The sequence below is a fragment of the Triticum aestivum genome, chromosome 3B (genome assembly GCF_018294505.1).
Source record: "Triticum aestivum cultivar Chinese Spring chromosome 3B, IWGSC CS RefSeq v2.1, whole genome shotgun sequence".
In the NCBI taxonomy this organism is placed as follows: Eukaryota; Viridiplantae; Streptophyta; class Magnoliopsida; order Poales; family Poaceae; genus Triticum; species Triticum aestivum.
The window spans coordinates 101,489,654-101,500,151 of NC_057801.1; the positions used below are offsets into that span (position 1 = coordinate 101,489,654).

At 44.5% G+C, this 10,498-nt stretch overlaps 1 long non-coding RNA gene across 1 annotated transcript; it reads left to right on the forward strand.

Moving 5' to 3' along the window:
* Nucleotides 1–468: 468 nt before the first annotated feature.
* LOC123064965 (uncharacterized) lies at nt 469–3,740 on the forward strand. Its single transcript, XR_006430856.1, has 5 exons — nt 469–839; nt 926–1,075; nt 1,196–1,397; nt 2,143–2,469; nt 2,795–3,740. It is a non-coding gene; the product is annotated as an uncharacterized lncRNA (long non-coding RNA).
* Nucleotides 3,741–10,498: the final 6,758 nt, after the last annotated feature.

The window sequence follows — 10,498 nt, forward strand, 5'->3', positions numbered from 1 at the left end:
ATATCATTCCCTCTTGTCCATTGATTGAACAACTCTGCTACATGTGATTGCATTAGCAAACTCCATTTTTGTGTATGTAGAAAAACAAAGGAAACTCCATTTTTGTGTATGTGGAAAAAACAAAGGAAACTGCATTTTTGTGTAATTACAAACAAATGAAACTCCATTTTTTTGTAATTACAAACAAGAGACTTTTAGATGGCGAAGACTGCTGCCCTGATCCTAAGAGCCTACTGACATTTTACCAAATCTTGTTATAATTTTTTTTATCAGCAGCAGATACTTTTAAATTTGTCTTTACAATTCCAAGTACATGACCATACAGATCCTTCTATTTTTGATGTAGCAGAACAAATGTTCGTAATTTATACACCCAGGCTCAGCTTCTCTATATTGATAAGAAGGTCTGGAGCGTGTTTCTTTTGTTTTCAACTCGAGGGGACCAGGTAGGACCATATAAACACAATAAAATGCCAGTTTCTTTGTTCCACGCCCTGGCACCCATCCGTGACCTCGCGCCGCCGCCTTCGCTCCTCCCGCACTCGCGCCGCCCCCTCTTCCCTTCCTCCCGCCTCGCCTTCCTCTCTCTCCCTCCAAACCCTAGAACCGCCCACGCTTCCCTGCCCCTCTGCCGTCCAGGTCCAGCCCCACGCCGTCGTCGTCTCCTTCGCCCAGCCGGCCACTGAGGTATGATGCGACCCTTGCCCCCGCCGTCTCCTTGGCCCAGGCTAACCCAAGCGCCACGGTCGCCACGCCGCTGCCGACTCCTCGGCAGGAGGAGGAGGAAGAGAGTTTGAACAGGGCTGCGATGGTTCCTGCACGGCGTGATGCCGGTTAAGGTGATCTTGTGGTACATCTGTTCTTCCTATCTCCTAGGTTCATCGTGCCTCCATTGATTTTGATTTTGCCTTCAATTCTAATGCAGGGTAGTTGCCCATGGTGTTCCTGCGACTGCTATGTAGGCGGATTTGGAGGTTGAACCTCTTTCCTCTCTATTCGTTTGGTACAACAGCTTGTTCTATGTGACCACGACAGGGATGGAGCTCTCAGTGATGTGGAGCTCAATGACTTTCAGGTTTGTATTCACTGAGGCCACCATTCTTCCTTTATCTTAACATGAGGCTGACTAGAGTTTTTTTTATTGACATTCTTCTATGTATGTTGATACTAAAATTCTCATTCCATTGGTTTGCAGGTCAGATGTTTTAGCGCTCCTCTCCAGCCTACTACTGAAATATCAGGCATGAAGAGGGTTGTTCAAGAGAAGTTGCCCGGAGGCGTAAATGATAGTCGCCTTACATTGACTGGGTTCCTTTTCCTTCATGCTCGGTTATGATAATGAAATCATGCTTAGAGATGAATTCATTCCAACGTCGGTCAAGCGAGCTCCTGATCAAGTAATGTTCTGTTGATTACTGTCAGCTATTCACATTTTGTTGTCAGTTGAAGCTAGACCAATTTTTAAGTGCACATATATTTTTGTGTCAAGTTGTTCTTATAAGGTATTACGTGTAAGTTGATAGTTGATTTCAACCGTATGGTGGGTATATGCAATCCTGGCTTCAATATTCATTTATCTATGTTTTTTTGCTTTTGTATACATAGATAGTTATTTCCTTCAGGGAAAATTTTAAACTTCCCGTCACCATGGATCTATGGCCATCTACTTTAGCTGTTATGCGATGATCTGATTTACTTGGCATATTAGGAGTTGATGATTTAGATCTGGAAGGAAATGTAACTTTGACATTGTATATTGCAAACTTTATTATCGTAATAAATATTTATAATCTGGTCTGATCGATTGAGACATGCTTCTAAGACAAGTACAATAGTAGTTAAATTAGCAACATGAATTTATCTTTGGCTTGAAAATCTGGATCTTTTCTAAAGATCAATCGACGGTATTGCAATTTATCTCTGCCTCTTTCCAACGGATGCATGTCCATCCCCTGTTTATCAATTGTGTGTTACCTTACTTAATCAAGAAACATCTTAATTTCTCAGCCGCTGTTCTCCCCGTCGAGCTTGGCCTTTGCCTTCGCTGGGAGCAGACTGGGCTCAAACTTGAATTGCTCTGTTTTTTTACATGTAGGTGCCTTCTTTTAATCTATGCATGACCCATGTTTCTATGATGTGCAGTTTGGCCCATGAGCTTGAGGATACGTGCTTTCTTGACCTTGGGACACACCGTCCTCCTCCACCAGCCGCCTAACAAGTCCGTCCTTCTTTAGCAGCAGAAACTGAAGCAGCTAGGGTTCACCACATATTGCCCATTATATTTATTTTTTCTACCCCTCTTCCACCAACAATTACCTTGCAATAATGTAGTTCCAATCTTTGTTTTGTACAGTGTTTCTTAATCCTGGTTCGCTTCAATTGATTGATTTAGGCAGATCATGGAGGTTGCTTCTCACATTTCTGTTTGGGGAATTCTTCAATTGAGAAATTGAAATGACTGCTGGTTAGGTAATTAGTTCACTGTCTATTTGTTTATTTGTTTTCTGTTCAAGCAAATATAGTACATCAAATTGTCTATTTGTTTTCTGTTCTCCTTGGATATGTTAACTGAACTTCAAAATAAATCAGTTGTTTGTTTGTCTAAGATTATTTTAGACCCGTGAACTTGGGTCTGTTTAGAGTTACATATGTTGTAGAAGGTTGCCGTTCTGCTATAATACCAACAAGTCACAAATAGTTGTTAGATATTTAGATGGATCTGTTGAGTTAACCATTGTATTTATCATTTTATTAACTGTTAATAGTATACATAGTGCTTACTCTGCTTTTCTAGGCACCTCAAGTCACTTTGATACTATCATCATTCAAAATATGTGCAAACAAGCCCATTGGTGCTCAACATGGATACATGCTTTCTTGACCTCACGTGATACGCTAACCTAATCCGCCGGCCGCCTATAGGTCTTTGTGTGTGTGTGTGCGCGCCTATGCCATTAAAGCAGGCGGAGGTGCAACAATGGAGGATCCAACCATTGGTGGAGATCGATATAAGGCTAAGTAACTAATTTTTTGCTTTTGCTATCCTGAATTTCTATGTGGCACATTATGTGTGTGTGTGTGTGTGGAATTGCTGTGACATGCTTTTTTCAATTATACTCACATTCTTTGCTTTAGTGGATTATTCTATGCTTGCCCTGTTAACCATCTTCTTCATTTATAAAGAACCTTCAGTGTTTCATGATATTTCATAGGATTCTCATTTTAACATTTTTAGTGAGAGTCTCTTAAACTATCTGGTTAGAAGATAGGTGGAATAAATACATGGTGGTTAAATCTGAAGCATATACGTATTATTTCGAGGAAGAGTCCAGTCCGTGTACCTGCATTGTTGCTACTTGAATTTTATTTTCTCGGCTGTATGGAAGTATTAGTTCTTTTCAAGTCAATATGTTGATTGACAGAATAACTAGAAGATCCACTTGTTGGGATGGTGCAGCTTTAACAGAATGCACGTGATGGCAGGATACATGCAAAAATAATAATTTGTGTTATTAATCGCCAGCAAATAATGGTGAGATCCATGCCATATATATATCATAAAACTGTAGGGGAACGTAGTAATTTCAAAAAAATTCCTACGCACACGCAAGATCATGGTGATGCATAGCAACGAGCGGGGAGAGTGTGTCCATGTACCCTCGTAGACCGAAAGCGGAAGCGTTAGAACAACACAGTTGATGTAGTCGTACGTCTTCACGGCTCGACCGATCAAGCACCGAAACTATGACACCTCCGAGTTCTAGCACACGTTCAGCTCGATGACGTCCCTCGAACTCCAATCCAGCCGAGTGTCGAGGGAGAGTTCCGTCAGCACGACGGCGTGGTGACGATCTTGATGTTCTACCGTCACAGCGCTGTCTAGAGGTGCCCCCCTGCCCCCGTATATAAAGGAGCAAGGGGGAGGGGGCGGCCAGCCAGGGAGGAGGCGCACCAAGGGGAGTCCTACTCCCACGGGAGTAGGACTCCGTCGCCCCCCTCCTTGTCCAATTCGGACTAGAGGGAGAGGGGGCGCGTGGCCTGCCCTGACCGCCCCTCCTCTTCTCCATTTTGGGCCCAAGTGGCCCATTAACCCCTCGGGGGGTTCCGGTAACCCTCCGGTACTCCAGTATATATCTGATAACCTCCGAAACTTATTCCGGTGTTCGAATATAGTCGTTCAATATACCAATCTTCATGTCTCGACCATTTCGAGACTCCTCGTCATGTCCGTAATCACATTCGGGACTCCGAACAAACTTCGGTACATCAAAACTCATAAACTCATAATATAACTGTCATCGAAACCTTAAGCTTGCGGACCCTATGGGTTCGAGAACTATGTAGACATGACCGAGAACTGTTTCCGGTCAATAACCAATAGCGGAACCTGAATGCTCATATTGGCTCCTATATATTCTACGAAGATCGTTATCGGTCAAACCGCATAACAACATACGTTGTTCCCTTTGTCATCGGTATGTTACTTGCCCGAGATTTGATCGTCGGTATCTCAATACATAGTTCAATCTCGTTGCCGACAAGTCTCTTTACTCGTTACGTAATGCATCATTCCATAACTAACTCATTAGCTACATTGCTTGCAAGGTTTATAGTGATATGCATTACCGAGAGGGCCCAGAGATACCTCTCCGACAATCGGAGTGACAAAACCTAATCTCGAAATACGCCAACTCAACATGTATCTTTGGAGGCACCTGTAGAGCTCCTTTATAATCACCCAGTTACGTTGTGACGTTTGGTAGCACACAAAGTGTTCCTCCGGTAAACGGGAGTTACATAATCTCATAGTTGTAGGAACATGTATAAGTCATGAAGAAAGCAATAGCAACATACTAAACGAGCAAGCGCTAAGCTAACTGAATGGGTATGTCAATCATATCATTCTCCTAATGATGTGATCCCGTTAATCAAATGACAACTCATGTCTATGGTCAGAAAACATAACCATCTTTGATTAATGAGATAGTCAAGTAGAGGCATACTAGTGACTTTAGGTTTGTCTATGTATTCACACATGTATCATGTTTCCGGCTAATACAATTATAGCATGAATAATAAACATTTATCATGATATGAGGAAATAAATAATAACTTTATTATTGCCTCTAGGGCATATTTCCTTCAAAAACCTTATCACAATCTCTATGTTATTCTATGTCACCTCTGGTACTACATTGTGATTCTTACAAGGAATTACTTCCTCCTCTTTCTCCCTGGTTTTATTTTGCATGGATATTGTAACCTCACTAGGATGGATTAAGAATCTCATGTTCCCCCTTTCCCTGATAAAATAGGACTTCCAAAAATAATGAGACTTTCACTCCTTTTTCTTTGTTGATCTCTCTAATTTCTGATTACAAATATATGCAGGTTTCTACTCTGTTTCAAGAATTTAAAGGACGTGCTTGCAAATCATGGACAACATTGGCCTGGTACAGAGCTTGAGTCTTAAGCTCTTGCTTGGCTTTAGGTGCAAACACGGGCGTTCAGTTCACCTAGATCAAGGAGCGGATGCTTGTGGCTATTGAGTGTGACTGTGATGTACGCACTCACTCTGGAATCTGAGAATAATTTGATGATCCTCTCTGGAAGATAGTTAAATAGTGAATTTGACCACTTATGTATAGGAATCTGTTGTTGTGTTATGTATGGAGATGAAGATTCTTAGGCTTAAGGTTTTAGTTTTTACTTTTAAGTGTTATCGATTGTTTTGCTGCAACTAATTGTTGCTTAGCGTGATAACCGAAGGAGTGCCTCTTGAAAATCAAGATCCTTATTATGTGTTCTTTCTATGAGATTCATGCGATATGAACTTATGTTCTTGGTGAAATGTGTACCAAGTTTTTTTTGGGGGGGATTTGGTGTGTTGGACCTAGGGTTGAAGTAGGCAACGCGCGCGCTAACTATCTCATTTTTGCGCTCTTAGTACTGAACTTATTGTCAAATGGCTACCTTCTGTGGCCTCATTAAAGCACTGAACTTGAACTCTATGTTGCCTTATATAATCTTATGACGATGTCAAACTTAGATGATGTCTTGCTTCTATTACAAGTGAATTTGTTTATTTCTTTTATTTTGTTGAATACATATGTTAAACGAGGATTCCTACTAACATGAACATTACTTGTTTGATCATGTTGTTCGAACCGCACCCTCGCGCCAAGATTCCTTTTTCTACCGTTGTGTTCCCTATTTGTTTTGCTTCCATCGTTCTACTGTTGTGTTCCCTATTTGTTTTGCTTCCATCGACCAGTTCCAGGTCGGGAGGCATGCCATGAAAGTGCCAAAGAAAGTTGTTTGTATAATATTAGAAACAAAAGTAAAAAGGTATGTATAGCTTCAAAGAACAATACGACAACTAATTATCGCTGCCTTGCATCTCTCTTTTTGTTGTGTTTATTGCTTTTGCCAAGTTATTTTGTCCTTTACTATAGTTAGTTATTTACCAATGCTTAACAATTGGCGCAGACCCGTGCTCCCAGCGTCGGACCCCTCGTGTCATGGGGCCAGCCCTCCCGCCGGTGCCGCGCCGCGATGCCGCTAGCTTGGAGGCCAGTGTCCATGCAGCCGCCACGATGTCGGCGGCAGCGGATGCAGTGCGGGGCCTCTGGGTACCGCGTGCTGGGGGACCGACATGTCTTCCGGTTGTGGGTTCCGGCGATACCAAGCCATAGGTCTGAGCCGCCGTCTCCACTTGGTTTCCTCCATGTTTCGATCTGGTACCTCCACTCCTCACCACCTTGCTTGCCGTGCAAGCGTGTGGGTGTGTGTATAAGTGCAACACTCGGTTTGGTCAGTCGCTAGTTCCTCCGAACAATTGGACTATTGGGTGCTGTTAGACCTTAGGGGGTAGGACAGATCCAACAATGGAAGGAATCGATCAGTGGAAGTGTGGCATTCCTCAGAGCTCAGGCCTTCCTGGCCGCTGGATCAGTTTGTTGATGCGTTCTCAGCTGTGTAATCTTGCCTTCGGATGACTTTGGTCGTCGGATCGAATCCGATTACTGCTACAATGAGTAGTCATGGAGACATAGAACCTGTCATCATTTTGTCGGACTAATTATGGAGTTACTTGTGCAAGTTACACCATCAGCAAACACATGAAGACCTGAATGCTATCATTGCAAGTTGAACATTTACATGCTCCAAGTCAATCTGTTAGGGAGAAAACAAAGGCTTGTGTGCCTATTAGTAATTTTTTGTTTTATCATAGTGGGCACCTTATCTATCTGTAACATGTGCCCTGTGCAACTGCAAAAGTGTTGGACAATAAAAATTCTGTGTAACACATGTTCTTATACACTCTGCCTATGGTTAGTATAGAAACTATGCATAGTTGTTACTCTTTTGCGTGGCCTTGTGTAATATACATTGTAAATAAATTATCATGAACTATTGATCCTTTCACTTTTTCTGTAACATACTGAACCTTTGCACTATTACTTTCATCGTATAATCGTATGAGATATAAAATGTTTCATATCAGGTTGGATATAGCTGAGGCGGGTGGGATGCGGCAAGCCGCACTTCCTATCTAGTTGAAACAATAGGCGCATTGATCACACCGCAGTGCTAGCTGCACCACGCGGGAATGAGACACGCGTTGATTACACCTCGGCCACAAAGGCTTTGATGCTCCTCTCAGTCTTTTTAACAACCTGCTTGCTTGCTTGTGCTGGCCATTCTCTTTTGTTCTCCTTCTCCATTCCTTTCAGTGTTGCCGGAGCTTCAAAGCATGTGCTCGTCCATGTCCCAGGGTAGTTCAATACCACCTCCCCACCACATGGCCAACTAGATGCCTCCATCTTCTCCACGCTGTGCTAATCTTTCTTCTTGTTGTAGCATGGAGGCTGCAGTTTCTAGAAGTGGGAGAACATATGATTTTGCACACATTGGTCCATCGCCACATCTCACTTATCAAACAGAACCAGGCATTGCTGAAGAACATTTTCATGCTGGGCCTCGTGAACCTGCTGGCCATGGCCATGATCTTCTTCCACAAACTCAAGTTTATTCCCTCTACATAGGGAGTGCCGTAGTTTTTCATATGTATTTTTTGTGTGCTCTATGCACTGCATGTACCCGCCATGGCCATGATCTTCCTCCACGAACTCTGAAGTTTATTCCCTCTACGTAGGGATTGACGTAGTCTTTCATATGATTTTTATGTTCTATACAATGCATGTATCTGCTAGTGCACTATGCTTGCTCACGCAGGCTGCGAGCTAGCCTATCAATAAATTTTTAAGGACCCGTTGTGTGCATGGAGAAGCGTTTTGGCAAGTTGTAATCGACCGGTACGTAATTAGTGGACCCCTAATCACGAAACAAATGTCAATACACCAGACAACAGAGATGTCATAAATCCCTACTGCCCAGGCATGCGCCCTACCCACCCAACGGAAATGTCAATTCACATCGATCGACATTCGTTTAAATGCACACCATCAATGCAACCAGCCCTCCTTTTCCTGAAACAGATGACAGGGCAACATTTATAAGATCAAGCCAACTTTATCATCAAGTGCTACATATATGTTCTCTGCCATATCAACGTTCTTCTCGTCTGAATCCATAATATCTATTCTTTGACGAACCTCAACAGAATCTAACAAATCTGCAAATCTACCACTTGGGTCATCTTCAGTCACCTCTCGCAGTATGCCGAGCCACCCTGAATGGCTTCCAAAAACCACTGAATCAGGGTGGAATGGCAACTCAAACGTCTCACTAGCTCGAGGCAAACGAGATATCATCACAGGTGGGCGTGTACGCTCGTAGGCAAAGAAAACAACGCATCAGATAATGTTTTTGATGGTCTAACCTGATCTCCGTCAATGAAGAATCCATCTCCACTCCTCCCTCTGTTCCTCCACAGGCAACAACTTGGGGGAGATCTAAAGTGTGAGCAACTAGGTAGTGTGCGTGCTCAATGATGTCCACCCAACAGCGAGAGCAGTTATGCCATCGCTGGGGCCGTCACATGGGTCGTGTTTTCATACAGACATAAATGCTGCGTGGGCCACTGGCTTGACATATACGATGATGTATTCGTGGAGCTGGTAATTAGCGTGCCAAGTATTTGCGAATGGGCTATAATAAGTAGCAATCACGACGCGTAGAAGGACGGCCAAGATAACGGCATCGCGTGGCACCATGTGCCAAAAATTCACGTCCATCGAATGTAGTCCTACTTGTCAACAACTCTTTTTAAATTCTTTACTTGAGTTTCCTTCAAGAGTAGATGTGGGTCAGCCACCGCCACACGCGCCGCCAATCCACATCTACTCCTGGCTGCTCCTCGCGGGTTGGCCTGGGGTGCCCTCGGGATGCGGTGCCCTCCCCTGCCCCCCTTCGTGGAGGTTCCTTTGTGGTACCCTGATGGTAGCTGCCTTCGCAATGCATCGGCAGGATGACGCAACGGGTGTGCAAGCTTTCCATGGCGGCCCTCTTTCTCTCGTGAGTGTGCTCCGGCTACGACCCCTCGTAGCCATGGACCAGCGCCCCCTCCTGTGTTCATGGACGATCAGGTCCATGCTGAGCCGGCTCTATACCCGACATGCTCCGGGAGCTGCGTACCTCTTCCAACTTCTTGGCCTAGTCGGCGTCACGGCGGTTTTGGCTCCGACATCCTAGATCTACGCTCCTCTCTAGATCTTGGCTTGTCCATGTTGTCGGCCACCGTTGCACCCCCTTCGCTGCCGCATTCCCCTCCGCGCGGCCGCCCAACTCTGCACACTTCTGCGCCTCACTCCTCCTGCTGGATCTATAGCTCGCTCTTTCGGTGATGTCCGATGTTGGCTTTGGCGGCGGGCGTTCCTCCCCTCCCTGCAATTGGCGGCTTCGGCTTGTGTCTTGACCTCCTCCTCTCTGAAGTCTACCCCGACAGCTTGAGATTGATTAGACAAAGGCGGGGTGGGATCCCTTCTCAGCTTGTTGGTGCTGGCAGCAGTGACACCCACGGGAGTCGTTCCCTTCTTGGAGGCATTGCCATGGTCTTCATCTTTGCCCCTATTCGAGCATCAGGGGAAACCCTTGGTCCGGGCTCTTGGACCAGATGGTGCAAACGTCTTTAGTGTCGTTCCCCTTGATGAAGGCGTCGTCTTGATCGTTGCGGCAACGTCCCTGGCGGTGGACTTGGATTTGTTGGTTGTCTTCATTGGGTTCGAGTTGCTTCTCAGGGATAGTTGAGTTTGTCGTGTTATTTTCCTATGTTTGGGCCGAGCACCCCATGTCCCTCTGCTCCAGGCACCATGTCACGCCTTCTTGCATCCGTGCAAATGTTGTTCCATACCTTGTATTCACTCGTTTTCTTCTATCAATGAAATGATACACAAGCTTTGTGTATTCGTGAAAAGAGTATATGGGGATCCCCACTATCGATAAATGATGGACCTTGATAATAGTTTGACAGAGTAGGCCAGGAAAATGGATTATTATTATGTGGCCCTTGGATTGGATGGGAGCAATTGGTCCA